Genomic DNA, 24,284 nt, shown 5'->3' on the forward strand with positions numbered 1-24,284 from the left:
CACCTCAGTCACTGCTTACTGCAAAATCATTGACCTTTTGTACTCAGCAGTCCCCTAACACAGGAGTTAACAAAAAAGCAAGGAGACAGAGCTGGGAAACACTGTTTTTCTGCTTCAACAACTCATTACAAGTTGAGGACTGTATTGGAAATTTGTAAATGATTATCAGTAACTCCCATGGTTTTGCTGCCTAGTTTTATTTTCTGTTAAGGAAGACGACCCAAAGTGCAAACACAACTCTACAGACCCTGTTTTACTTAATACTTCACTTTAACGAAGCTGCCTTCACCAACTTGCTGTGTACTTTTGGACTAATCACTGTACCTGTATGCTGTGTGATTTTAGCTCACTATATGAAATTTAGGGATATTTTTTCCTTTGTTAAATCTTTTCCAGAATGACTGAGCAAAATATTATGTATGAGCCAAGTACTAAGGTCTTAAATTAAAAAGGATGCATCTCAACTGGTGGTAGTTTCTCATTCCTGTTCTTCCTAGTTTTTCAACATAGATTTTGTCAACCCACTAAATTGCAGTGGGTCTTTTGCTTCCTTGTTTGTTAGTTTGATTAAAAAAATGAGGAAGGAATTATAAGGGAAGGCATTTGCATTTAAATTGTTGAGGTGTTTTTAATATAAAACCTGTAGAAAATGATGTACCTAGTGGTTTTATACTCACTTACTTTCATATATATTCTATATGAAACATAGAAATTCCAAAGCCATAAAGCAGCTGATAGGAGCTTTGGTTTCAGTCTGCTTATTTTGGATGTGACTGCTGTACTTCAAGTATTTTGAGGTTGTGTTGCTCAGTTTTTAAAATGAAAAATGAGGTTCTCTAAATTTAAATGCTGTAACTAGTGGTATGGATCTAATGAATTGTGATCCCTGTTACTACAGTGAAATATTTACAATACTTGGAAATTTTGATGAGGTTATATGTTATTTATCAGATGGATTTCATGGAAAAGTGAACCAAGGGTGGGGACTAGGAGGACTGACTCTGTTGGAATGCTGCCAGTGATACTCTGGAGATCAGCCATAATTCAGGTGAGCGTTATTGTCTGCCACCCTGGGGAGCTCAGGTTGCCAGGTGCAACTATCGTTGCCAGGTGCAACTATCGTTGCCAAACGGCTGGGCTTCTCCAATACAGACCTGCATAAAAAACAAAAGAAAACAAAACAAACACTACCCCCACCCCCAAACTAACCCTCTAACCACATATAACTAACCCTTCAAACATATATGTATTTGCAGTTACATAGAGTTCAACAGAGAATTAAGGTAGTGATGTAAGGCGTGATTTGCAATGTGTCAATTACTCTCACAATGATGGGAAACTATTCTTGAACCATGCAAGTAGGTCATCAGGAGTGGAGAGTTTTTACACTAAGATTTCTGCATGTTGTTCGGTGTCTTGTTCCTTTGCCTTCAGTCTGTTTTGTGGAAGATATTAACAACTGGCAGACAATCGTACTCCTAGTTCAACAAAGGAGGGGGAAACAGAACAGTTAAAGAAGTAGTTACTGAGGTGTATCCTTAATACACTGTGAACACTTGATAGTATTATTAGTCATTCACATACTCATTTTCATGAAATATTGAGCAGAATCAGTCACATAGCAAGTAAATACTTCAGAACTTGGGGCACTGATTCCATTCAATCTATCCTAATATATTGTCTCCACAACTTTGTCAATGAAAATGGTGCAGGAGCTTTATAAAAACCCACCTTTCTAATGACTTTGTTAAAGGACTTAAATAGAACAGAGATTATAAACTAAAAAAACATAGGAAATAAATATGCAAATAGTTTTAGAACTTTTTGTGTATGTTTGAGCAGAGAAGTGGTCATGGGCTGTAGTGGTTCAATTTATCAAAGTACTGCTTTTGTTCTAGTTTGGATTTATTCATATCCGTGTCTGAGCAGAGGCTGATTCTCTCATTGTAACTCTCTCACTGAAAATGTAAAGAGTGTATTGGGTCTGGCTGAGCCCCATAGCAGCCCTCATAGTGCTGTGGTTTGTAGCGGTAGGTGGAAAGGTGTTGATAACACACCAGTGTTTTGGGTATTGCTGAGCAGCGCTCGCACAGCATCAGGGCTGTCTCTCCAACCCTCCCCCTCCCTCACCAGTAGGCTGGGGCTGGGCAGGGTCTTGGGAGGGGACATAGCCAGGACAAGGAGTAACTGGAGTATGTAATCAGTTAAATTATATTGATGTATAACTTCTGTGAAAAGAAGATTGGCCTTGTGGTTGGGTAGATCTCATTCTGAGAGAGTTTGTGGTAAAATTTATCCCTGAATTTGCATGAGCTGTGACATTCTTATGCTTTCATTGTTGAGAAAGTACAAGATACTGTAAAAATTATATAGCAGATGAAGAGCATTCTATCATTTTCCTGATTGCACCATGCCTATGTATAAAATTGACCATGCTGCCCAAACTGATGAATAGGACAATGAACTAAGGATGATGAAAAAATAAAGAAAAAAAGCTTCTATTAAGACAATTTTCTTCTTCTGTTGTTAGCTCTCCATTGGCTCTGGTAAAACCTGGACTAGCAAAACTACTAAGGTAGTAACGGTATGTGGGTAATGACACAGACAGTAGAGACTGTTGAAAAGTGCTGAGTCATGTTTTAATGTCATAGACCACAGCTTAAGAGCCTGCCTCATAACGAAGGGAATTAGCAGCAGAAAAAGTTGTATTACTTATTCTAAGCACTCAATATGCACGTGCATGCCACTGTTCATTCCTATGGAGCAGTAAGTCAAGGCAAAGTTTCAAATGAAACAATTCATACCTTAGATGGGGAAAATACATGAGCAAAAGGCACACAAAGACTTTGTAAACTTTGACCTTTGAGCTGCCCACAGGGCTGAAATGCCAGTTAACACAAGAAATACATCAGTCCTGGTTTCCTTTGTACTTCCTGCCTGTACAGATGATAGAATCAAAGGTGTTTGCCTACTCAAGCTGTTCTGCTAGAATTTTCTTTTTCACTTCCGTATCACGTTGATTAATCGGTTGCAGCATAAATTTTGTCGCCAGCCTTCTTCACTCCTGTTACGGAGCCATTATTAAAACTTAGACTTTGTGGTATTTTTGCCCTTCAGTATATGAAATTCATTAAATTGACATTTAATCATTTCAAGATTTCCACCCCGATTTTTCTAATACTAGTAGACTGACATCAGAGCAAAGTTACACTCTGCAATTTGGCTTACAAATGAAGTACTGGAGAGTCTGATGAATCAGAGTCCTTAAGCACAGACTTAATTTGAGCTGATGCCCTCTTGACTTCAGGAGGAGTACACCCTTTTCTTAAATGTTTGATCAGGTCAATAAAAAACATCAAATGCTGGCCTTTTATGCACTGCTTTCTCATTAGAGCTTTGGAAGACAGATGATGGATATGTGATTACAGAGTAACCTTCATGTCATTTTAAAAGGAGCTCCACTACTCCCACTTATGCTTAGAATTGGAAATCTTTAAAGATCACATAAACTATTACAGACAGAGCATGAACATGCTGGAGGAACCAAAGGTACAAAGTCAGGATCTAATCTGTGTGAGGTGTGGGGAAAATAATCTTTTGCTGATAGGGACCTTAATGGGATGCTGAGAGAGGGAGAGAGAGAAAAGGACAGATTTAAGCGTCTGCAAAAAGCAGCTGGAAAAGAAAGGCAGAGAAATATAGAAAATGAGATTTCCAAATACAGTACTTCAGCTTTCCAGCATAGCTGAGAAGTTGCTGTATGGATAATTATTGAAGAATAATGTTGCAGTTTACAAATATAGTTGTTACTTACAAATCTGAGAGAAACAGAATGTCCAGAAGATCCCTAGAACAAAATAAAAAGTGGTCTGGCGCACTTCAGAAATTCGTCTGGATGTGTTTGACAAGAATGAGTAGCTGGTGGAAATACCTGAACCAGATTAATATTTAAGAGTGTATTAAGTAATGCACATGGGAGTCTACTGTAAAGGAATTTTGTATTCTCTGGAATCTTTTCTCACTTCATTGTCAGTTATTTTGCAATTTATAGAACACTCAACATAATTATCTCTCAGTAAATAAATCACTATTTAATTTTTAACACTTAGATTTCCTACTCAACAGGTATCATGTTCTTACCTGTAAATGAAAAAAATCCCCAAAACTGATTTTTAAGGGGTTTTCATGCTTTCCACACACATAAATGTTAGGGCAATTTTGCCATATGCTTTGTTTTGTTCTATCCATAATTAATTCATTTGAGTTCCTTATGGAGTACCAAAATCACTGATGATGTCCACTAAGCTCTTGGAGCAAAGGGTGTTGCTTCTTTTCATAGCAGTGTGTTAAATCCTTGCTGTGTTAAATCCTTACACTGTTAATCCTTGTGTTAAAAGTGAGTTCTTTCTGTAACATATTCTAAGAATGAAGAAAAAGTTTCAGTATTTGCAGGATTTTTCTCACTGAATACTGACATTTTTTATTTAATTTCTAGTGGGGACTTGGAGTATTTGCGCTCTTTTCGCTGTAAGGCTTGACATCTACCAAATTCTTTTTCTCTTTCACCTTATTTGAAAGAGAGCTGAATAAACTCTATACAAGACAATGTAAACAGGCTTGCTAGGCTTTTACTGAAAGAAGTGGTTTTTTTGTAAGGAGACAATTTGAAGTTGTAACTGAAAGATTCTAAAGATCTTATGATTCACCATCTTCATTGGCTCTGTTCTCTACTGTATGGATGGAGATCTGGACTATTTTTTAATCAGAGGTAAGCATGCAGGCATGCATCATCTTCATTATTACCTATTCAATTCCTTTAAGAAAAAAATGTTTTCTTTTTCTTCTCCCAAGTTATCCTGTTTTTTTTGTAGTGATTATTACTGACTAATGAGCAGTGTTCTGCCAAATAACCACAATATGCTTAATCAAATGTAGACAGTAAAAGTTAGAACTCTTTACTTAATAAATGAGCATTTCAGCATTCAGTTCAGAAGTGCTTGAACCTTTTATTTGACATTTACTTTCTTTAGTATATTTGACTTTAACCTCTGTGCTTAGACCGGACTGTACCCTGCAGTTGACTATGAAGTGTATGTCATAGTTGACTATGAAGTGCAGGATCTGTGTGACAAAAGTAAAGAATTTTATACTACAAAAATGCATAGACACAGCGTGAGTGCTCCTGCACAGCAAAGCATCCTCTCTGATGATTAGGAACTCCATCAGAAAGTCTAAATTGTTGTCTGAGTGGTTAGGAGAAGTTAGTGGAAAGCAGAAGAAGGAAGCCTTTTCTGGCAGAAAAAGAAGAAAATCAGTCATGTATTCTTACTGCCCAAAAATATCCTCAATGTAAAGCATGAAGTTAAAGGACTCCAAAGAGTTCAAGGAAAATGATAGGTGAGCACCTGGAAAAGAGTCACTCTTGTAGAGTTGTAAATGACAGGGTAAGTATATGCCGTAGGTGAGATTAAACCAGTTTGAAGTGATGGATGTATCAGTGGTTCTTCATTGTGAAAAACAGAATAAGAATAAGTGGTTAATTTGAAGATGTAATCTCCAAATCTGAGCAACGGCCTACTCAAGGCAACTTGGTCCTTCAAACATTTGAACTGAAGGGTGTTTTTGAAATTGGTTGTCTGTATGAGACAGAGGGGTGGAAAATAGGAGAAGTGGGGAGAAGGAACATTTCCTAGAGTTACAGCAGAACCTTTAGATAAAGTCTGGAGGTGAAGGGACGTGGTGGAGAGATTTCCAATAGGTCGGTACATATGTTTCACTGAGTCCAAAGAAATACTGGAGCCAGCTGAAACAAAGTATTGAGCAAAGAAAATGATGTGTTCCGGGAGGGGATCTGCTTTACCAGGGTGTTCCCGAAGTGGTGAAGCGTGGGGTGTGAGGGAGACAGGCAGGGAAGTGGCGCTGCCCGATGGGCTTTATCTCACCTCCTCTGTACGGAGAGGCAGTGCTCTGGGTCTAGGGAAGGGTCGGGGGCACTCGCTGCAGTCTGGCCCCTGCTCTGAAGGCTGAAATAGCACAGCATCTCCCCAGCTTTGTTATTGCAAGGGGACCGCGGCATTACCTAGATGCAGAGAGGTGCCAGCAGCACAGTGGAATTCTGCACTTTGCTCTGCAGGGAAGGAAGGTATCGCTCCCATGCGGGTCGTGCTCTGCGCCGGCATCCCTTGGCCTTGCTGCGCAGTGAGGGCAGTGATCGCCGAGGCATTGCTGGGGGGCTGGGGGACAGGAGATGGACAGCATATACTGCTGTTGGTCTGGGGAACTGAACAGGAAAGGGTTAGAGAGGGCTGTGGGATGGCAGGAGAACATAAAGAATGTTGATCATGAAATCTGCCTAAGAGGGCATCAGAAATAAATAATAATAAAACGTGTAAACTCCACAAATGGCAACTTAAAATGGCAGAAGATCCAGTTTATGTCATTCACTGTCTTTTACCCTCTGTTGCCTTTCCTAAAGGCAATAATAGGAATTAAGGCAGCTTTTATTTGTTCGTTGACAGACAATTTTCAATTAATTCAAATATCAAAAGTGTTGCTCCTTTTCTTCTCAAATTCCAGATATTTTTTTTCCTCTGCCAGTTCCCTTCCTTTGCCCTAAATTGTTGTGGAATATATATGCATATATATATGAATTGCTTCGGCTTGTATCTAGGTATGAAATCAGGTGTGATCTGGACACTCATTGTCAGCGGTGTGCAACCATGCAGACAGGCAGTTCAGTGAGATTTGAAAATATTTGCTAACATGCTGTTGTGTGCCGCTTGTAATTAAATGTTTCCCATTACCATATGACATTAAGGTCTGTAGTACAAGTGTGAAGGCACAAATGTGATGAGTCTCAGAAAGACATTGCAAATGCTCACCAGTGTCCCATCGCCGGCACAAATGTTGTATTAGTGAAATGAAACTTTGATCTGAAGTCAGTCTATGCTGATTGCAGTGGTGGTGAACGTGAAAAGCCAACCCCAAAACCCAAACAGTGAATGCTGCAGGTCCACCATAAGGAAAGAATTCCTTTCTGACAACCTGCTGATGATTACCGTCCTCTTGGACACACAGTTTGGGTAAGTCCCACGTGTGTATGAAACTTCTTAGACATATGTAGTAGCCATGTAGGAAAGCTTGTAAGAGGAATAAGAATTCTTATCACAAGGAGCTCTTCTATCTACTTATGCAATTTCGTGTATAAACGTATTAGTCCTCAACTTGAAATAATAGAATTTCCTTGCTGCTTTCATCACTCCATCTGGAAGCCTTGTGCTGAGCTTGTAAAGATGTATTCATAGCTGATTTATTACCACTTGATCTTCTGCTGATAATATTGCTCCATTTAGTTCTCTTTATTAATTCTAATAATCTTTCTTAGCAGTTATTAAAATTAATCTTCACTGAAACTGGTTGACCAGAACTGTACACAATATTCTAATTAGACCTTTTGTTTCCTCTCACAACAAATGTATTTCCTCATGCATTTGTGAATTCATCAGCCCTTTCACAGCTTCAGCAATCATTGTTCATAGGCATCTTTTAATAGACTACTTCCAGTATACTACATCTTCCAATATACCTTTTTTTTTTTCAACCTATATGATCACCCATAATTAATGAGCCAGGAGTTCTTAACCGATGTTCCCAAGTGCATGACTCTGCTCTTTCTACTATTAAATGATACCTCATTTTATCAGTCAAATCAATACAGTAATTTAATACTTTTATAAGATAGTCTGGTCTTTGTAATAGTGACAAAACTGCACAACTTTACACTGTTTGCTAATTTCATGTGTAGTATTATTTAAAAATCTTTAAATAACTTATTAAACTGGACTAGTTAGACCCCTAGTAAACTCACATTATTCCATGGCTACCTAGTCAGTATAAGCTGCTGTTGATCCCTCCAGCCACATCCTTAGCTGCTTTAAATACCTTGTGTTAACACCTGTCTTCTCTACCTTTGGCAGATCTTTTCTGGAGGGATATTGCATCAAATGCCTGATTTAAATCTCTGATAAATAATATTCTCTGTCTAATAACACAGATAACTTTTGAACAGAAACATTAGCTTGATTTGAGATGATCTGCTGTTGATAAAGCCACATTATCATTTATACTCCTTTCCATTTATCTCTCTTCCCTTAATTCTTCCTTCAAATGCTATTCTAGACTTTTTTTTTTTTTTTTGTCACTAAGTCAGTTTAGTAAGCCTGGCAGTTCCAGAACTGGTTTTTATTCCCATACTTTTCAATATAGTTTCTATGTTTACTGTTGAACAGTCATAAAATACTGCATCCAAAATGCAGCTGGACTTGCAATTTCATTTGACAGCTTCATATTTCTATATTCCAACATGGAGATGATCCAGCTCATCTTACTTTTGCTTTATGAGGTATTAAGAATGTTAACATTTATTTCTCTCTCAGGTGTCATAATTTCTGACGTTTTACCTTCATTTTTACTCCTTACTCTAATGTCCTCATCATTAACTTTACCAAAAATGGAGGCAAAATATGCATTAAATATGTGGATCAGACCTAGATTAATGTTAATTCAATTAAATAAAATCTCTAGCAAATAATAAATTCTGTATTTACAGCACTGTAGCTATTTTTGTTCCTTGTGCTTCTTTATTGTTTGTGAAGATTTTTTAAGGATTGTTTCAATGGTAAGTGTAAAGCCTACCTCAGGAAATCTCAGCGATTTTCCTTCTCTCTACATCCCCTGACTTCTGAGGAACAGTGTACCCGCTTTGCTCTCAGTAGATTTGCATGTGTACAAAAGCACTGATGCACTGAAGGAAGCCCATAAGCTTTTTCTATTCGCTTTTTTTCCCCCCTTGCTTGCAATGCAAACTCTAAACAGTGTCTGCCCTTTGATTTGAATTGATTCCTTACTTTCCATGTTTTAAAAGCTCTGCATTCCTGAATTCACTCTGTATGGTTTATTTAGTTCCTTTCTAAAATCCCAGACATCAGTCACAGGCAGACCTGTTGTCTCTCTTGCAGTTTGATGAAGACTGATTCAGCTCATGGTCACTCGATCCAAGATTATTTTCTATGAAAGGCTGTTCTGTAAGACCTTGTTTCTTGCTAAACCTATGTCCAAAGCAGCATTAATTTTCATTGCTTCAGTGGGTATTTATTAAAGAAATCTGTCTTAGAGCAAGTTCAAGACTACCTAAGCTGTCAGCTCTTAGTGATGGCGTTTATATAGCATCCAAGTTTGGGAGGTTAGTCTCCCACGTTCACACAATCACTACTTTTTATTTCTTATAATCCTATAGGGATTTCTCTTCATATTCTCTCCCAGGCCCAGTGATTCTGTAACAGTACTCCAAAGCTCTCCTGGGGCTTTTCAACTTTTATCCTAAAGAGATTGTGTTTTTTCCCTACAGGATTAGTTTTCAACCTGCGGTCCACAGGCCCAGGGAATTCCAGTGCCTCCTTCTTTAGGGTGAGTAGAAGAATGGTAAGAAAGGCAAGTTTAGCATCAATAGCCTAAATACCTGCATTCTCTCTAGATACCTTCGTGCCTCCCCTATTAATTGCCATACGTTTCTATAACATGCAGAGCTGCCCAATCACCTCCAGTGTTATTTCTGTCATTCTCAAATAACTGAAAGCTTTAACAATTTTACTCAAATTGTAAATAATTTTTCTGCCTGTTTCTATTCCTGCAGTACCTGGTTACATTTTATGTTTGATGTTAGGTTTGCTAGAACTAGTTGAACATGTTTTACTCAAAAAGTAACTCAGTGGAGAATGGACACTTTTTTGTTTGGTTGTTTGGGGTTTTTTTTAATCAAATTAGGAAATATTTGGGGGTTTTGGTAAGTTTTCAGCATTTTGTCCAACTCTCCAAAATACAGGTCAGAACAAACATCATATAATAATAATATAAAACTAAAACTTGAGTGTTTTCTCAAAAATTTTGGGTTTTTTTCTTCAGAAGCATAAAATATTCTATTTAAAATGGAAGTCTTTCTATTGTAATTGTTCTTGTGTTAGGCAATACATTTCTGAACCAGCTTCTGACCAAACTATCCTTTTGTGCTTTGCTTCGTTACCTGAACGCTAACTAGTAAACCAACATTAAATGCTTCTGACATTAATGTAAGGCAGTCCTTTTTGGGAAGAAACTAAACAGAAATACAAAAGACTGCAAAGCATCAAAGTCTTCTCTATAACAGTTTTGCTTTTAAAGTTTAGGAAACAATAGCAGAACTAAATGAGGTTAGAAAATTACAATAATTAACAGAAAATAAAAAAGAAGCAACAATCCTTCAAGCAGCCAGAACTAATTAGTGAAGACATTTAAAAATCCTGTTATTGAAGAGGCTGATTTCAAATAAATATCACTTCCTTTCCCTACAAGAAGAGAGAAATTGTCACCTGCTGTACTTTACTCAGGTTACAGGAGTATATTGCTGCTGAGCCTCCAGGCAGGACGGCAGTAACTCTCTGTACGCTGCTCAGCAATTATGCCAGCGTCCAAGTATGAAAAGCTGAGTAGAGACAACTGCCTGTTTCATGGAACATTTTCTTTCCATATGATCTGCTACCCTAGGTGCTACAAAGCGCCTTGTTCTCAGACTTTCCCATGGTGTTCCAAAGACACCTTGTGGCTCTCCCTGAGGACAAACAATTTCACCCCCAAATAAACCGATGAACAGAACTGGGTGGAAAAGGCAGTTTTCTACTGTCTGATACAATCTACAAGTAGATTCCTAGACATAAAATAATCAGTAGGATTCTCAGGATATAAATTTTTTAGAAGTCAAAGTTCATAGTAATATTTTAGTATTGTGATGTTAATATTTACAAATACTCCTATTAAGCAACTGACTTCACAAGTGTTTTTTTGAAGCTAATATTAAATACACTACTATTCTAGAACCATGGATTAACTACTTGTGATCTAGCACTTGCTTTCTGTTGTACGATCCAGGTGTTTCACTATCAGATTTCCTTGACTGATAATAACTCTCTATATTTGTTGCTTTTCTGTCTGGAACCGTAATCGACTTACGTGTACTTTGAAAGTGATTTGTCAAGAAATGAATGGCCATGAGCCCACGTGAGTCATTCCACCTTTTTTTCCCTTAAGATTTTAATCTTGATATAGACAATAACTTGAATATTAGTCTTAGGTGCCTGATCAGCAGAAATACTAATTCACAGAGCTAATACTTTGGCTTTATGAGTTCTTTCTATCTGGAGAGCCAAAGTTTGAAAGATATCTCTTTATTTAGTCTTTTGTAAAACTGAAAATAGCATTCCTTTTTTACAGGTGGGAAAATGATGTGCCAAAATTTATAGATTGTGAAACAATACATTCGAGTCCTACCTAAAAATACAATGTCCTATCATGCTTTTATGAAAGAGAGACAATATTTCCTTATTTGTCCTGACTAGCAGTTTTGGGGTGCCATTTTTATAAAAGCTAGTGTAAGAGCTGTGAAAGGCAAATGTTCTTTGTACAAGGAATTTGTGAATTGATATCAGTGTGAAATAGAATAATATAAAAAAAGCTATACAGGACCATATGTAAAAGCTTTCTTTAGAAACAAAAGTGAATATCTGACTTCAAAGCAATATTTACAGTACCTGGGTGAAATTTTTAAAAGTGCAATATGATTGTTCACATTGAAAATAACATTAGCTGTTTGCTGTTGCAGTATTACTTATTAGTGTTAGCTATTAGCTACCAGATGTTCATCCATATGAGAGCTTTATCCTGAAACTGCTCACCTGTTTTATGGGATCTCATCTGTTGTGATTTGACAGTTGAACCGCTCTGCAATTCAAACAAAATGGAGCCAAAGACTGAAAGCTGAGCTGGTTCACAGTAGAAATAGATTATGAGAAAATAGTTGCGGGTTTTGAGGTGAGAGGAAGTTTGGCATCTTGACATTATGACAGATGAAATAATTTAACATGGCTGTCTGGTTGGCAGAAAACTTTCTGAGTTCATTGATATCAGTTGGTTTAATCAAGAGCAGCAGGAGACCTCTTGCTAATAACTTCACTGCTTGTAGGTGTTTACCCTTAGGGTTTTTTTTCACATCCAAGATTATGTGCTGATGTGCACGGCTTATTGCTGTAGCAACTTTATCTAGTATGAGAAACACAGTTCAGTAACTCGTCTTCTAAGGAAAACGTCTTTTAAGAGCTGGCATTCAGATAAGATTTCAGTTCAACTCTCAAAAGTGGTCAGAAATAGAACCATCACTCCAGATCCTAATAACTATCTTAGCACAGTGTCAGGAGGGGTATTGCATATACATGGGATTTTATAGGCGCTTAAATGAGACTGAAAAATGTTAATAAGAGAGCTTTTGTTCTTCTACAATTTGTTTTTGGGAGGAGGAACAAATGAGGCTTTTCCATTTCCATTGTATATATTCTAGTTTTTCTTTTAGCAGCTGCTCTCTCTCCCTACATATCCCATGATAAGAACTTTATGCCCATGCATGTTAAAAGAGATTAAATATCTCCAGCACAGTTATGGGCAAATTACGTCCTTCAGAGTCATTTATAATTAAGGCTGGAGTAAATAGTGTGGAAGTGTTTTGAACTGTTAAATGAATTTTTTTCAAACAAGCTTTCTCCTTCTTTTCACCTCTCCTTGCTCTCTAGATAGTCTGACAATCCCAAACGTCCACAGAATGCAAACCTCAAGGTTTCGTGTGGGAAAAAGCTGCGTTTTACTTCCAGTTGCATGACAGTCGCTCAATATACCTGTAAACTCATCCAGCTGGGAGAGTGTACAAACATCCTGCAACATAGCTGAGCAACTGCAGCTGAACACAGCTCGGATTTTGACTGTTTCAGTTGAATGAGATCAATATTTTATTAGATATGAATCAAATCTGACTATTAAATTCAAACAAATGGTAGCCTGCTGGCAGTTTGCCCTGAGCACCCACTCTGTCAGTACCACCGAATAAACTGTTCTGTGAGAATTACTCAGTGAGCTCTTTGCAAAGTACAGGAACGTACAAAGCTTTGCTGCTCTTGGCTGCTAGAAGACAGCCTGGATTTCTGGCTTCATGTGATACTGCTCCACAGTTAGTGTGATGCAGATGATGGCAGATACCAGACATACATAGTTCTGAAGTTATTGTATGTTCATATTGCAACACGTATTTTGGAGGCTTCAGACCAAAGAAGAATTTGTTAAACTTTTGAAGCAGTATTTTTGTAATTCATCATTGGATCCTACTGGCGCATGATAATATTTTTTTTTCTGATTTTGTGATTGAGGTGACAGCCTCAAAATAACTTTTGCAGTGCCAAGAACTGCTTGGGTTTTGGTTCAGCTGGAGATTCTCCAGAATGTCTACTACCTATGGCAGCTGGGAACTACACCTGGAAAATCTTCAGCAAACTGCAGATTGTTGTTGTTTCTTCTGCCAAAAAAAATCAAGATCTGTTGAAGCCCTGACAGTTGTACCTTGTCATGGAGAAAATACACTGAAGAAAAAAAAAAAAAAGACCATTGGTCCTGATAGTACATTACTGTCTAATGGCTAGTTCCATTTTATACATCAGATCTTAACTGCCTAGATATTGCTATCGTAGTTTCCCTGAGCACCTACCAGGAGTGCATTTCTCTTTGCAAATCAGTCTTGAAGCTCATATCTTGTCTTTTACTTTTAGTCCAAAATTACCATTGGATGTTATAGGAATCTAAGAGGAATTTGTCTGAATAAGAACAACAGCATGAAGATCATTTTGAAAATAATATTAGACCTGAAATAACTAGGAAACGATTATAGCAAATGGCTGATTGACTACAATGAAAAGGACCTTGCAATGTGTAGCAGTTGTATTTCAATGTCACTGTTAGCTTTCACACATTCATTTTGTGTCTGAGAGCAAATAATTTCATTAACTTTGGAATTAATATTACTAAATACTCTTCTTTTATAGAAAAGTTCATCGGGAATTTTTCCTTTGATATAATAGCTTCATGGCATGTGTATTAGCTTGACTGATTTTTATGTAGCTATGGAAATTGAACCAATTTCATGACACATTGATAACAAACTGGATTCATGCTATCTTCCTGCTTCTCTGAAGTACACTGAGTCACAGAGAAAGTCTTACTCTGAAATACTGGCATGTCTTTCGAGTGAATGCCAGAAATATGAGCAGAAACTTTCTTGCCAAGTAACTGTATTTGGTTGTCAGATATGCGAGGACGAGGTAAGTGGACATTACTGCCATTCCTTCTGGATTAGGAGAAGCTGTTGTAGGAAAAGGGTCGTGTGAGCCCTATAGATCTAGGGTTTAGATCTAGCAAAGCTCAACCTTGTCTTACTTTAAAGTTAATTTTCCATTGTCCTGCTTTGATCCTGCTTTCTTTTTTTTCCGCTTATTCTTGGCTCTGCAGTTCTGCCCTTCCCTCATGCCAGCTTTGGTGCCTGTCAGACACTTATGGGAGCCAACTGAGTTCCATAAACCAGCAGAAAACACCCAATCCCTTTTTTTTTTTTTTTTTCTTTGGAGCTAATTTTCTGCTAGATTACTTCTTTGAATTCTCTTAGATGGAAAGCCCAAGAAGTGCCAGGGCTTGTTCAAGGCTAAGTACAGGGCAGCTGGGGTGGTGCAGAGAGGGGAAGCAGTGGCATCAGTGCCAGGTGGAGAGAGTGAGCTGCTGGATATCAGTACCAGCCAGTTCTATGGGTTTCTTTAGGAACCAGGGGTGAGAAAGAGTCTCCTTAAGTGCTTCCAGTAGCCCAAGAACAGCTAAACACCTCTAATGGTTGGCAGCGGCTCTATTCCTCCAAAGTCAGGAAGTAAGTATGAATACTTTAAAACAGGATTTTTGGCTTGTTCTCACTCCTCAGCTCTAGAGGCACTGAACTGTTGCCAATTCAGGATGCCACTCAATGAAGCTGAGAAATGCCCTTATAAAATAGAATACTTTTCCAGCAACTGTTTAAGTAGCTGATACTACAGCTGAAACAGTTCCAGTTGAGTTCAGTCCTTAAAATAATGTATAATACGGTGTTGTGCAATTAGGTCTGCTAACTTTGTTGTAGAATGTAAGCCCCAGGAGGAAAAGTTGATGATAATGCATGGTCTGAAGATACATTGCTAAGCAGATAAACCCACAATTGAAATTCCCCTTCATGATACCCATGCTGTCTATGTCAGAGAGTATAATGACCTCACACTTTTGACCCAAATGGTCAGTTTTAGGGAGGCTTGTGAGTTCTTCCCAAGAGGGGAATAAACTGATAATGGAATCATATTTCTTTCACATAATCCTGATTATTTCAAAGAAAGAAAACTCTGTTGACCTGAACACAGTGTGAACCAAACAGTGAAAAATTATTTCCTTTTTCAGAGTTCAGAGCATCTTTCCAGCTGGTATTTTACCCATTTTTTTTTTTTTTCAGCTGTTTGGTATTTGAACGTTATGGCTTTTTTTGTTGCTTTTTTTCTTTGTTGATATCTGGTCTGTCTTCTGTGCCTCATGTTTTAAGAGGTCCCAGAGAGTACTCCTTTGTTTTCTAGGCTGCTCATTCAGAAAGTTACGGTCAGCTGAATTGTCTTCTGCAGACAGAAAGTGAAACTGGCAAGAAACTTTCCTCTCAGTCACTGAAAAAGCATGTGGTAAGTGCAGTCACAGTTCACTTTTGGGGTGGTAAGCAGGTGAGCAAAGCCTTGACCTCAGTCTTGTTGGTAGCTTAGGCACCTATGAATTGGAAGTACCTGGTAAGGAAAGCAGAGATTCAAGTCCTCAGCAGCCTGCCTGAAGACACTAAGTGTATGTAAATATAGTTCTGACAGCAGTGAGGTGCCTGTCATTTCAAGTTCCCAGTGGAAAACCGACAGTTTCCAGGTATTTTTAATGCTGTGAAAAACACACATTTCATGAGGAGGATATTTTTTATCAGAATATTGTGCAGATTGGGTATTCCAAGCAAGCAATAAAGTTGGATAACATTCAAGAATACTGTCACGAAGTGGCTGCAGTTCAATTGCACCCATCATTCCTGCCTTGTGCTTAGTCTCCTTATGGAGGCTTTCCCCCCCACCCCGTTCAGTCTGCTTTGTATTTCTTCTCCCTAGGACAGAATTTGAGCAGAGTTATGTTCATATCTTCCATTTCTCATGGGTGCCAAAAAGGGACGAACTGTGTGGCTAATTAAATAAGCTGAATCTTACATGCAGAATTGATGTGGCTCCTGTGTAATAACAGCACTGAGCTCTCTTGTACCTGTCCCAGTATGATGATTGTCATTGAAAAAATGAGTTGGTCTCTGAAAATTGCTGCAAGTTCTTGCCTGTTCCCAGGGATGAAAATGGTGAAGAGAACTCTGTTGGTTGGCTTGAGACTTTATAAGTGGAGAAAAGAGGTTGGGGATGAATGGGGTGGCTGAGACATTTCAGAACGGCCTTCGTAGAAATTCTACTCTTGATTGGTTTCCAGTATCCTCTGAGTAACCTCTGTGGCAGTTCTAGGGAAAATCTTGCATAAATTGGTTGGAGCATGCCTGATGGGGATGGTGTATCAATGCAGTCCTTTGTCTTTTTGGTTTGTAGGAGCTTTGAGGATCTCGCTTATTGTAGACAGACTCTTTAGAGAACTTAAATACTAAACTCTGAAAATCTCTGCTGGACGCATGCAAGTGACAGGCTTTTTCATGGCTGTAGAACGTGGCCAAAGAACTCAAGTCTTTCAAGAGGTAGACAGTGGTGAATGGTGACTCCCTAGCAAATTTGAAGCTCCACCTGGAAGTTTAAGAAGCACTAGGATTTTTTAGTGCAATAGCCAAAATAACACGTTTTTAGGTAGACCTCTCTCCTCATCTCTCAAGTGCTCTCAAGTGTTTATGAAACAATTTGTTTAGCTACATCTAAACAGTATTGTTGAATATTAAAAACCAAACTCCCCCAAATCCACCGTCTGTGCAGACACCCAGCATGTAAAATTTCAGCACGTAAAATTTCAGCCAAAATGATAATGCCAATGAAAGTTATGAACATAAATAAAGACAGGGAATTTTACTGTCCTAATGACTCCCGTGCCACCTGTGAAGAGCTTCATGTTGCAGGAAGCAGTACAAATTGGAACTGATGCATACAGATGGTGGAAGGAGCTGCTTTCAGTCTGGTCCCTTCTACTGTCACAGATCTCAGCAAGCTTTGTTATCCTTATACTGCCAAGTAATTTCTTTTGATACACACACCAAAAAAAAGAGGAGCTAAAACTCAAGCACTCTAGAGCCCGAATATTGTTCTTTCCAAAGGTGTGCAACTTTCGGATAGTTTCAAGACTACAGTTTTCTGCTAGATTAATTCTTTGAATTCTCTTCACAGGGATTTTTTTATACCAGGTGGAAGAGAACTGAGGGAAGATTTTAATCCAAATATTCCTTCCTGTTGAAATAATTCAGTCTTCTCTCCCTCACTTCTGTCTGTCATTAAATAAACTTGATTATAAGATCCAGCTCTCTAACCCAGGAGATCCCAAGCTCTGCCTGTTTTCTCAAGCACCAAAAGAGGTGGCAGCAGCATCTGTGGGGATTTTGACAGCATTGGTAGTTCTGTCCCAGGCCAAGAGTATGAGACTACCAGAGTCCCCTCCTTTTCTTCCTTCCCTAGGTCTAAAAAGCAGGTTTGTAAACCTTCCTTCTCCCTGATTACCAGCTACATACTATCCCCAGACTGAAAACCTCAATCTCATATCCTTTGTGCCACAAAGCCTGTCATCCCTACTGCCATCCCTTTAACCTTCCTGTCTATTCTGCCTGTAACCCTGCTCACAGGGGGCTCCAGATGTGCAGAGGCAACCCCCAAGAGGTGAATCACCTCACAGGGTCATTGGGCACTGCAGCCATGAAGCACGTGGAAGGGCTTTGCATTAGGGGTACGCATATACAGCCTGGGAATCCGTACTGTAAGCAGAACTCTCAATGGCAATTATTTTGCACTGATGTAAACCAAATTCAACTTAGTCTGTGTAAAATTTCATAGGCAAAGATAGGAAATATTTGTGTCATGGAGAATGAATGATAATGAGAACAATATATATTAAATATGTCTAGAAATGCTTCGTAGCTTGTGTGTTTCAATTGTTTTCTCAATGCAACATTTCAACACTCAGAAAGCTAGCAAGCATTTAATTAGAACAATAGTGAAAAAAAAATAATTCTGGAGACCTACTTGAAATGTTTTGTGTTCCTACTTTAATGACTAAAACCAAAGAGGAGAGCTGTGGTTTTGTATTGTCCAACCGTACATTGTAGATGTAGTTTTACTGATGCTTTCTTATCAAGTTTTTTACGCTTATGTACTAAAATATAACTAACATTTACCACAGTTGTTGGGTTTTTTTGCCTTTGAAAGTGATCTCTGTATTGCAGGTAGTCACAGCCTTTGGGCTTAGTTACAATGTTCTCAGTAGTACAAGGACCTGGATATTTAACTGTGAAGTCATATCCATTTTCCATAAAGTGTTGATTTACTTCGTTGTCTCCTTAACACACCTGAGATTAATTTGCTTTTCAAAAAACTCAGTGCAGGGTATCTGCATTTTGAGCAGGTGAACTAGGAAAGGTTTCATATGAGGTTAAGGAAGGGAATGTGTGAATTGCCCTTAGGTGGCAGTGAGTCACCGCGTCTTGACATCCGCTGTGGCTGTTTTTGGGGTCCCTGCAGAGAGGCTTTCTTAGCGGCAGTCTGAGATTTATTCAGTTTTCAAACCATTTTGGATACATCTTGAAATCCTAAACACTATATTGCCATAGTGTGTACATGGTTGTGAATCAGTCAGTCCTGGAAATATGGATAAGTGTACTAGGTGGCACGTGCGCCATGACCAGCAGGTCCCTGATACAGGCTTTGGGTGACCCAGCTTGTGCCCAGTGACTCGTGTGTGTAGACCACCCCCCCCCACCACCACCTTCCCCCGAGCTGAAGGGCTGTGTAGTATGCACATGGTAAGTTTAACACCCTGAATGTACAATGTGATGGACTGCACGTTTGTGTGAACTGTGATCACTGGTGACATTGGTGGCTTCACAGTATATCTTCTTTTCCCCAGCAACCAATGGCTTCAAACTGTGTTTTCTTTACATTTCTGCATCTTTTGTGTGCTGATGTGGCTGCATACTAACACGCTACCAGCACAAAATGCTTTCAAGGTGTTTGTATAGCTGTTTGGGCTTGGTACAATGATGGTGTCTATGGTACTCTGTTCCGTTTGATGACAGCTGCTATCACTTGAGCATGAGCAATGGACCACACTAAACACTGCTAATAAAGAGATTACAGGCCTTCTAGTAAGTCCTTGCTGGCTGACAGTATTAATTGTAATGTTGAGGAGGTGGAAATTGGCTCTGCAATTGTAATTCAGGCTCCGAGTTAACAATGTGTTTAAATCCATTACTTTTAGCAAGTGCTTGTGTTGACTGCATTTTAGCAGTGTAGTTCCTAACTTTTGTACCTCTCATCTGGAAAATGTTTTCACTTTTATGAACGTCCTTAATTCCAACCTAGGAAAGTGCTTTTTGTGCACACAGAAAGGAAAGCATGTTCTTAGATGCGTTACAAATTGGGATATATAGCGCCAGTTCTGATACTGTGAGTTAAAAACAAGAAGCACAGTTCTGAACTGTATGGGTTCCACAATGCTCACCAGAAAAATGTTTTAAAAAAATCTTCTTGTCATGAGCAAAGCATGTGTCCTGAATATCATCAGGTTCCCATTCTGGATAACAATGCAAATTAGGTGGTTTGGGTTTTTTTAAACATATGACAGTTTTTAACTCTATGTTCTGCATGGCTAGGACTAACAAATACCCCTGATAACTGATTAGTAAAAGGACAGCGTTAGAATCACGGTGGGTCTCAATAGCCTGGGAATTGAATGTGTCAGTAGGAACAGTTTGTGGATTGTGCCAAAGGAAAATGCTGAATGAGTAAACAATATTAAACCGACTGAGAAGCAAATGATATCTTTGGTAGAGGTTTCCAATACAGTATATTTTGGCATTAAAATTTAAAATGACTCTGAACACATCTCTTTTAGAAAACACTGTTGTGATCAAAGACTTAGCAGCTTGATGGATGTGAATGAATAAATCTCATAAATTGAGATACTGCAACTGGGATTGCTGCATTAATAGGAATGAGATTATCATACTGTTAAATCAAACAGCTATACATTTAGAAGTACGTAGTGGGAATAAATGCATATTATATAATGTCTTTGTCTTCTGCTCTCAGCCCAGCGCTATCACACTACATCACAAATACGAGCATTGTTAGATTTTGACAGTCTCACACAAGAAGCGGTTTTCAGAGGCAGGTTTAATAAATGATTACATAATTGCCATTACTTTCGTGAACTACCATGATTCTTGCTTCCAATACTAATGCAAAAAAATAGGAGCTGTCATGGAATTTTGTTGCCAAAGATGATGTACAAAATAGTATTAATGAAAGGTTTTTGATAGAAGATAGTGTTTCACTCAAACTTCACTTTGAAAGGAACTTTATGCATCTTTAAGGTAAGTACCATTCTCAGCACATACTCTAATTTCATAAAGTTGTCTCTGGCTAGACAGAATTTTCCTAGGACTGAGGAAACACTATTAAAGGTCTGTCCCAAATGCTGCCTTCCCTAAATGTAAAATTTGTAAACTAAGCCCTCTGAAATTACAAACAGAAACAAGTATAGCTATGTCCTTTACCTTTTCCTCACATGCTTGTGCAGAGGAATGAGAAAATATGCAGGTACTGATAGACCATCACTTTGAAGCATGTACAGAGACAATAGTTTCAGAAAAGCTCAGTTTGTAAACTGGGTTCCGTTATTAACCTACAGTGCTTTGAAGATGTTCCACATTTTGCTATGAAGGGCATTGCACTGAGATATATATGATTCTATAGATCATATTATATACATATTCAGGGCATTGCACTGATATATATATTCTATATATCATATATCAATATATCTATATCTATATCTATATATTAATAAAAATTCCTAAGTTCTTCAAGAAATTTCTGTAAAACCTGCTTGCTTTGATCAGGAGTAGATTAATCTGCACCGTTCTGAACAGGTTACATATCTGTCTCAAAGTATGAGGTATAATGCTAGTTTTGGGAGATTCTCAGAGGATGACAGTGGCTTTGAAACGTTTGTGCACACTGTCAGCTGGTGTTCCTGTCACAGACAGTCCCACACGTCTCCCTACAGGGACCTCGGTTACAAGCTGAAGTCAAAGTTTCCTTATGGAAACACATCTAACACGAGTCTAATACCACCTAAAACTCACAACCATGGGTGTTTTCTTATATGTGACTTTATCCTGGAGCTGGCTGTGTCTGTACCCAACCTACTCTATAGCATGTGTGCTCATAACCTTGGACTTTCTTAACATTGTCCCTCAACTTAATAAGTGGTAACACTTACTGTAGGAATTGTTACTGATTTTTTATATGCTTCTTTAAGGATAGCTGAACTGATTTAAAAGAAGAAAAAAAATCCCCTGTAAACTCACAAGCTGAGGCTTGTGAGAAAGATTTGAGTGAGAACCTTCTCAGAAATTCCTTTCCACTCAATGGGATTGCCAAACAAAGTTGATGAAATGCTTTTCAATGCTGCTTTCGTTTAAGTGTGCAGATCTCCTGAGTTATTTTGAGCTTTCCTTGTATACCCTTATATGCACATCAACAGGTAGATAGTAGTGAAAAATATCAAGATATGGGAGTACTGGTTGAAAAGTTTGTAATTACATGTATTTTCTTCAAAATATACTGTTTCAAGGATATGGGTTAATTCTGATGACATCTGAGTATTTCTGAGGTTTCAGAGTTCTTTTGTTACTTCTGACCAGACAAAATGAAAGAATGGAAGGGGAAAAAACCCCCAACCCTAACCAAAAGCAAAACAGCCCCCAAATCTGAATTATTCTGTTTGAACTATGGACCCTGGCACATATTGCAATAATATTTAAAAGGCTTTGGTTTTATCCCTAAAAAGGACAAAAATATATTTTGAAACTTAAGCTGACATTTAATGCAATTGTCTACTTAAAACTAGCTTTAGATTTTTTTACTTAAATCTGAGTCTGCATTTTGATGTTCTTCCCTTCAATGTCAGTAACTGGGTGCTTAATGCTTGCATCAGGAGGTACTTTTTTTTTTTTCTTTCTTTCTTCTCTGAGAATTCAGCAAAACTGATGACTGATGATCAGTACTTTCCTGCCTTGATGGGTAGGAATGTTAGTTCGGTGATGAACTACTCAAATGGTTCCACTGGAAGTCTGTGTTCCTGACCCTTCATCCCTTCATCACTTGCTGCTCCTTACTCTCAAGGCCTAGGTGCATCAGCAAAATCAACTGCTTTGTGTTACTTCTATTTTTTCTTTGGTACTTCTCAGATTGCCAAGTCAGATTAGTATTTTTTTTCTTAAGAAAATAAAAGACATAGTTCTGAATTGGATAAGTTTAAAATCCTTTGAGGTTTTGAGAATGAGCAATATGGCATTAGAATTGTATTTTTCCAGACAAAACATATTCTTCTTTTCTTTCCAGCTAGAAAGAGCCTGCATTCAACTTTCCTTGAAGGGGTGTTCATTCTTCCAAGTTAATCCAATTGGAGCAGATCTTATGAGATCAGATGAAGTTGTAATATTTTGACACCTATTTAATCTAAACTAGGATCTCAGGTATGCCCTCAAGTCCTAATGTGTTTTCTAAAATCAATGCTGTTATAAGAAGTGTCTTTATTCTGTTCATTGTATACTGGATATATTACTGGTGAATTGCATAATTATGTATGTATCCCCCACTTTATCACCTTAGTATGAGAAGCAAAAAGGTATTTCATAATGTGTGATAAGCAAATAATGGTAGCATTCCCGTTTGTTCACATGTATTATGTCTGTATGATGTGGGCTTAGTAGTGGCCAGTCACTACAGCACAACGATGCAAGCTTACTGGTGGCCAGTCACTACAGCACACCCAGACAGCCGACAGGTTTGCATCAGGTTATTGCCTTTTATGTCCTGCTTTGTGTTACAGCAGAGGCACAAAGGGCTCCCTTCTGGATTTGTGAAACTGTCTTGGTTTAACCCCAGCTGACAACTAGGAGTGACCAAATCCTGCTGCTCACTCCTGGCTCTCCAGTCGATGAATCGGAATGAATGTGAGGATCAGGGAGTCTCGGCTGGTGCGGTATCGCTGCTGGTGAGCCGTTGTGGCAGTTGGCACCTGCTGTTCTTCAGCTCTCAACAGCCCCACAACAGAAGGGTCCTCTGAGAGACCGGGCAAGATAGGCAGCTGCTTCATTTCCCCCATCTCCAAGGCAGCTCTACCAATAGCCCACCGGTACCGTTTTGGGTCCTCGAGGTACCCTCTCCTGAGATAGCCTGTGCTGAGGGCGTGGAGCCTCTGGGCCAGTCTCAGTGGGGTGCCTTTGCCACTCATTCCCAGTCAGGCTTACTTCAGCCTCCAACACAGCTAGCTGTTGGGATCCCCCCCGTCACTCCAGAAATGCAAATGGTTTCTGCCTCTTCGCAGCTTGATGGCATTAGGGTACATGGTGCACGTTGTGCACTGGTACCTACTAGAGCCTTATGCTCCTGTGGGTCTGAAGTGCCAGGCCATTGGATCCACGCAGTCCAGTAAACCCAGTTTTCCCTCTCCTCCACCTGGCTGGAGGCAGGGCCCTTCTGTAAATGGTCATCGGATTCTCCACTTACTTCTCGTAAAAACAGGTCAGAATTCCTTTCCATAACGTTGGGAGTAAGATCTGCCCTTCCACCCTGTCTGGGGAACTGCCCACTGGAGACTGGAGCAGCAGTTTTCCTGGAAGAACACCCATTTTTGGTTGTTTTTCCTTGCAATTCATGTACCTGTGCCTCTAGAGTGAAGGCAGATTTTCCATCCCACTTATGTCCTCTTTGTGGTCCTGCAGGTAAAACTGCAGGGTATGCTGTCATGTGTCCCCTCTATATCCTCTCTCTTGAGCAAAAGGATGCTTTCTGTTAATAGCTGAGATACTGGTCTGTACAGGTGAGGAGTAGGACCTATCGTCTTTCTGATGCTGGAAATCCTAGGATGTTTTTTCCCACTTTGTAGACAGTTTTCCCACAGCCAAGACACAAGTCCATAGGAAGGAAGAGATATTGTCTTCGTATTGCTGGAGATGGCGAGCCACTTTACCACCAGTGCCTCTTTGTCGTCCCAACCCATTGCTGCCAATGAGTTGGTGTATGACAATGGTGCACTCCGTAGAA

This window comes from Falco cherrug, chromosome 1 (genome assembly GCF_023634085.1).
Source record: "Falco cherrug isolate bFalChe1 chromosome 1, bFalChe1.pri, whole genome shotgun sequence".
Taxonomy (NCBI): domain Eukaryota; kingdom Metazoa; phylum Chordata; class Aves; order Falconiformes; family Falconidae; genus Falco; species Falco cherrug.